Below are 5858 nucleotides of genomic sequence, written 5' to 3'. Positions count from 1 at the left end.
CAGCTGGGCCCGTGAGCCATGGCCACTGAGCCTGCGCATCCGGAGCCTGTGCTCTGCAATGGGAGAGGCCACAACAGTGAGAGGCCGGCGTACTGCAAAAAAAAAAAAAAAAAAAAAAAATCACCAGTTTAATAAAAAATTAATCAGTTTCTGACTTTTGTACTAGAAATAGAATCATAAATTATATCCTTTGCAAACGCAGATTCTCAGCTATATTAATTGTTAACCCTCAGCATATGATATCTATGACAAAGTTACAATAAAATTATTGCTTCCAGAGTGAATAGAACATAAATTTAAAAGATTTAACAGGAAGAAATATCCTAACTCCATTATAATGTTCTGATGTTGTTTCATAGACATAAGAAATATTGTGTACGTATTTAACTCTATGAAACTTTGTCATCATCATCATCATCATAATCTTCTATTCAAACATCTCTGCATTTCTGGCACGAGCACCAGGGCTGGAGCATAGTGTGTACTTAGCAAATGTTTTTGAATTGAATGAATACACTTACTACGACTGATCCTTGACAAGAACTTTATGGTGTACAAAGTGAACAGTTTTCCAGACATTATTCCATTGGAACCTCATAACAGCCTAGTGGGTTGGATAGAGGGATGACTACCAACTCTATCTTAAAAATAAGAAAAGAACAACTCAGAGGGATTAACTGATTCATCTAAGTTCACATACAGCTAGTATGTGATAGAGCTGTCATTCAAATCCAAGTCTTGCAACTCCAAGTCCCGACGCTTTTCTGGCTTGACTTTCAAACTTAAGTTTATGTATGGTATGAGGACTGAGAATTCCTTAACAAGTCAACTGGCACTCAATATATTTGTAAAATATCAAAATAAAATTGTTCTAATTGTTTAAATTAGAGAGTCATTAATCTAAATAAACACAGACACCATTAAAACAAATTTAGAACCTGCAAATAATTGAACACATTGTCTTAGGACTAAAATGAGAGGAAATCATGGGGTATGTGGAATAAAAACAATCATGCTGTTAGTGAAATGTCAGTATCTCTTAGCCTGAAGGAGCAAGTAATTATCACAAGAGGAAAGGAAAAATAAACCGCAATTAAGCAATGATTGTAATAGTGTTCCTCTGGGGATAATTGTTTGTCTTTATTGCATTCCAGCAACACTACTCTATAGATGATATAGAGCCTACTATTTTCATTTTAATAGTTACATTTGATCCATGCATTTTAAAATCTATGATTTTAATAAACAAATTGTTTTCTTAAGGTATTTTAAGTTTAGTAACGTTTTAGTTTTTATGTAAGGCACTATGAACATTTTTAAACAACCAGTGCCTCATTATTTAACAAAAACAACAGACCATTGTTAATTCATTTGGCCCAACAATGAATAAACATCAATAACTCTGCAGTAATTAGAGCTGTTCAGAGAAACAGAGCAACTCAGGAGCTCCACATTACTGAAATTCTCAGGCTGAGGCTGGTAGGGGTGCCAAAGAGAAAATTCCAGCATCCACTTGTAGGATGGGCTCATCCAGTGATAGGATAGGCTTCTTATTTCTTTGTTAATTTTTAAAATAAATTGTAACTGTCCTCATTTCAAAAAAGGTCTTCAATTTATTTACAACAAAAGTACAGGTCTAATAAAATAAACAATCCGAACAGTCACTAAAAACAACTAATCAGTAAAAGAGGAAAGGAGAAAAATTTTATCACGAATTCACAGGAAAATACAACTGAGTGTGTATCATATGTAGTCATGAACTTCTTAGCAACTGAGGAAAAGAAGGAAACATTATTCTTACTATTTAGCAGAGCCTGGAGTTCTGTGAGGCTTTGGATTCAAATCTGTTCTTAGAAAAGGCTTTACTTAAATAATGTAAATGAGAGCACACTTTACAACAAAAGTATACACATATCCCTCACATGAGTACATTTTATAGATATGGCCTTGGTGAAATCCAAAACAAACTGGAAAGATAAGACTGTGGTGTGGACCAGAGTGATATGGCTTCCTGGGGATGGGCGCCAGTGGAGAAAAGCTAATAGGTGGGAAAGGAGAGCTGAGGCAGTTGGGGAGGTTCCCACTTCACATAACCCTACATTTCTATGTGAAGTAGGATGTACCCCCTCCCCTATTTAACACCTTTCAGTGGCAACCCATTGCATTCATGATAAAAGGAGATTCTTACCATGGCCTTCAAGGCCCTACATGATCCCGCCTCTGCCCATTTGCAGTCGCATTTCCCTTGGATCACTCTGCTCTCACCATGATGGATCCCTTCCAATTCTTCAAATGCACTGAGCTCGTCCTACTAAGTGCTTCTTCAGAGGCTGCTCCTTCTGCCTGAAATGCTCTCTCCTTGCCCTTTAGCCTGGCTAATTCCTGCTCATTTAAAAGATTTTGGCTTGAGTATTCCTGCTACAAAGAAGACCACACTGACCACTGCTTCACCCCATTTGTATTAAATCACATCTATAATTCTTTTACACAGAATGTGCCATTTTTCTTCATAGCTAATTTATTTAAGAACCTATTTGTGCTTTTATTTACTTAAATTCTTCTTATATGTATATACATGGGGTAGGATACATACATACATATATTTTCTAGCACCGAGATGGCCTAGAAGCACATCTAGCACCCAGATCTCGGTGTCTCACATCATGCTCCAATAAAAGGAGTTTCCTGGAGAAATGACTGATTCTAGGGGCAGAGAGAATGCAAGATGAGCCTAGAGCATCTCGCAGTGACAGAAAACAAGGAAGTGCTTTAAAAAATGGTGATATGTGAAAAGCACATGGCAGTCAACCTGAAAAAGCTCCCAATGGCCAAAGCTGGAACAGTTTGAGCAACAAAATAAATAATGATATTATTGGATTATAACCTAAAGAATAAAACAAACATCTATGAATCCATAATGATATACGTGATTGAATAAATAAATAAATAATTGGAGGAGAAGAGACAAATGTTTCTTACAGAAGAATTAAAATAATAAGATCAGTTGCTCTCCCCTCCAGGAAGTAGAGCTTAATTCCTCTCCACTGGAGTGTATGCTAGGCTGAGTCAACTCCCTTCTAACTAATAGAATATGAAAGCAGTTACTGTAAAAGTAGTAATTTTACAGTAAAGAAATGACATACACCACCTTCACTAAATGATTAAGGTTAACATCACCAGTGATAAGTCATGTTTATAGCATGTATCCTTGACACAATGTGATGAGAAGCCCACTCCACCTTTAGATTATTCATCCAAAAAATCCATAACTCCAGTTGATGGTGAGAAAATATCAGACAAACCCAAATTACCTAACTGGTAATTTTCAAGAGTGTCAAGGTCATAAAAAACAAAGGAAGTCTGAGAAACTGGCACAGTTTGGAGGAGAGTAGGGATACATGCTGACTAAATGCAATGTGGTGTCCTGCATGGAATCCTGGAACAAAAACATTAGTGGAAAAGCTGGTAAAGTCTGTTAAAAGTCTGTAGTTCAGTTAGGAGTATCGTACCAACGTTAATGCTTAGTGATAAATATGCTTTGGTTGTGTTACACATTAACACTAGGGGAGATGCAGGAAACACATATAGGAACTCTCTATACTGTTTGCAATTGTTCTGTAAAACTAAAATTATTTCAAAATGAGAAGTTAAAAATATCTTCTCCCACTGAACTCTGTTAGCAGGAATCATTCTGTAGTGATACTACTATACGTCCATTCCTAGAACAGGGCTGTATGCTGGATAAGACTTTGGTTCTAGAGCCTGGCTGTACATTTAATTCCTGTCTTGGCCACTTATGAGCTGTGTTATGAGCAAGTTTCTTAAGTATTACATGTCTCAGTGTTCTCATCTATAAAAAGGAAGATAAGGTGGTTGTGAGAACGGCAGGGCTTACTATGTATAAAACACAAACAACAGTGCAAGGTTAGTTATCATTGATATAACTCTCATGCAGTGTATCATTGTTGAATGACAGAAAGAATGACACAAGGTTTTTGCTAAGAGAGAGTCACAATTCAGTTAAAGTCATAAAGAGAGAGTGTTTGGAGAAAAGGTTCGGGGCACAGAGTAGTATGAATGAAATGGGGGCTCCATGAGGCACAGTGGATAGGATGGCAGTAAAGATGGCAGAAGTATAAATTGTGGAGAGTGAAGCAAGGAGCAATACTGGTATGGAAGTATGTCTGAGGGCCTTGCATCCATATTTTGATTAATAGTGAAGAGCGATTAGCCTCTCTGGGGCATGCTGCCTTAGGTAGTTTCTTCACTGGAACCGCACTCTGCTCTGTATTTGCAGAGGGCTGACCCCTGAAGGATACATTTCTCAGCCTCCCACTTCTTTTTTGTTGTTGTTGTTGGGGGTAGGAGTTTATTAATTACTTATTTATTTTTGCTGTGTTGGGTCTTCGTTTCTGTGCGAGGGCTTTCTCTAGTTGTGGCAAGCGGGGGCCACTCTTCATCGCGGTGCGCAGGCCTCTCACTATCGCGGCCTCTCTTGTTGCGGAGCACAGGCTCCAGACGCACAGGCTCAGTAGTTGTGGCCCACGGGCCCAGCTGCTCCGCGGCATGTGGGATCCTCCCAGACCAGGGCTCGAACCCACGTCCCCTGCATTAGCAGGCAGATTCTCAACCACTGCGCCACCAGGGAAGCCCCCAGCCTCCCACTTCTGATGGTTTCCAGCTGAATATGGCCAATGGGAGGCAACGGTGAGACACTGGAGGGTGGGAGATTGGAGTCCCTGGCTGGGGCAATGACTCCAGCAGCAGCTACATCTCCATGAACAGTCCTGCCATGGTCTCAGCTTTTGCCCAGAGGCCAGTGGTACCACCTCTTCCTCTGTCCCTGTAACTTAGGGTCTTAATGGCCTCCTTCTGTCAATCACTCTTGGGTTGCCTCCCTGTCCTCATTTTGGCTCTCAGTTCCTCCGTTACCCATGTAACTTTACCAGTTTTGGAATTGCTACTATGAATGCTCAGGTAGTTTCTACTTCCTGATTAGATTCTGACAAAAACAAAGGTCAAGATGAAATTCCCTGTTTTGCAGACCGACTGAAACTCTGGGGCAAGGTTTCCCATTGCTACACTGGTTGTTTTCCTAAGTATCTATTATAGTCAATGTGCTGTGAACCATCCTGGGCTTCAGGTATCATGACGTTTAGAAGAAGGAGGTGTTGCGGAGAGCCTGTTTAGGACTACTGAAGCACCACTGCTTTCCAGACAGTCCCAGACAGATAGGAAACATCTGATGGGAGAATCAGTGACACAACAGCTAGCCCCAGTGATAGATCCATCAGGGGTTATATGGGCCAAAGAGCTCCCCTGCTCAGAAGTATGCCACAGTGGGACTTCCCTGGTGGCGCAGTGGTTAAGAATCCACCTGCTAATGCAGGAGACATGGGTACGAGCCCTGTCCAGGAAGGTCCCACATGCTGCAGAGCAACTAAGCCTATGAGCCACAACTACTGAGCCTGCGAGCCACAAGTACTGAGCCCGCACACCCAGAGCCCGTGGTCCACAACAGGAGAAGCCACTGCAATGAGAGGCCCGCTCACCGTAACAAAGGGTAGGCCCTTCTTGCCACAACTAGGGAAAGCCTGCTCGCAGCAACGAAGACCTAACACAGCCAAAAATAAATTAATTAATTAAAAAAATAATAATAATTTAAAAAAAAAGAAGTATGCCAGAGTAGTGGATCCAGAGCAGGGGCATCCATACCATTCCAGGTCCTTTAAATACACCTGGCTTAGTCATGCTGGGACTTCATACAAAAAGATGCTACTATCATCAGCAGTGTGTCTCCAGCATTCATTTAGACTGCCTCTCACCTGAGTTCTTGCTCTCTTCTTCCTCATTTGGGC

This window comes from Mesoplodon densirostris, chromosome 2 (genome assembly GCF_025265405.1).
Source record: "Mesoplodon densirostris isolate mMesDen1 chromosome 2, mMesDen1 primary haplotype, whole genome shotgun sequence".
In the NCBI taxonomy this organism is placed as follows: Eukaryota; Metazoa; Chordata; class Mammalia; order Artiodactyla; family Ziphiidae; genus Mesoplodon; species Mesoplodon densirostris.
Note: the sequence above shows the minus strand (reverse complement) of the source record.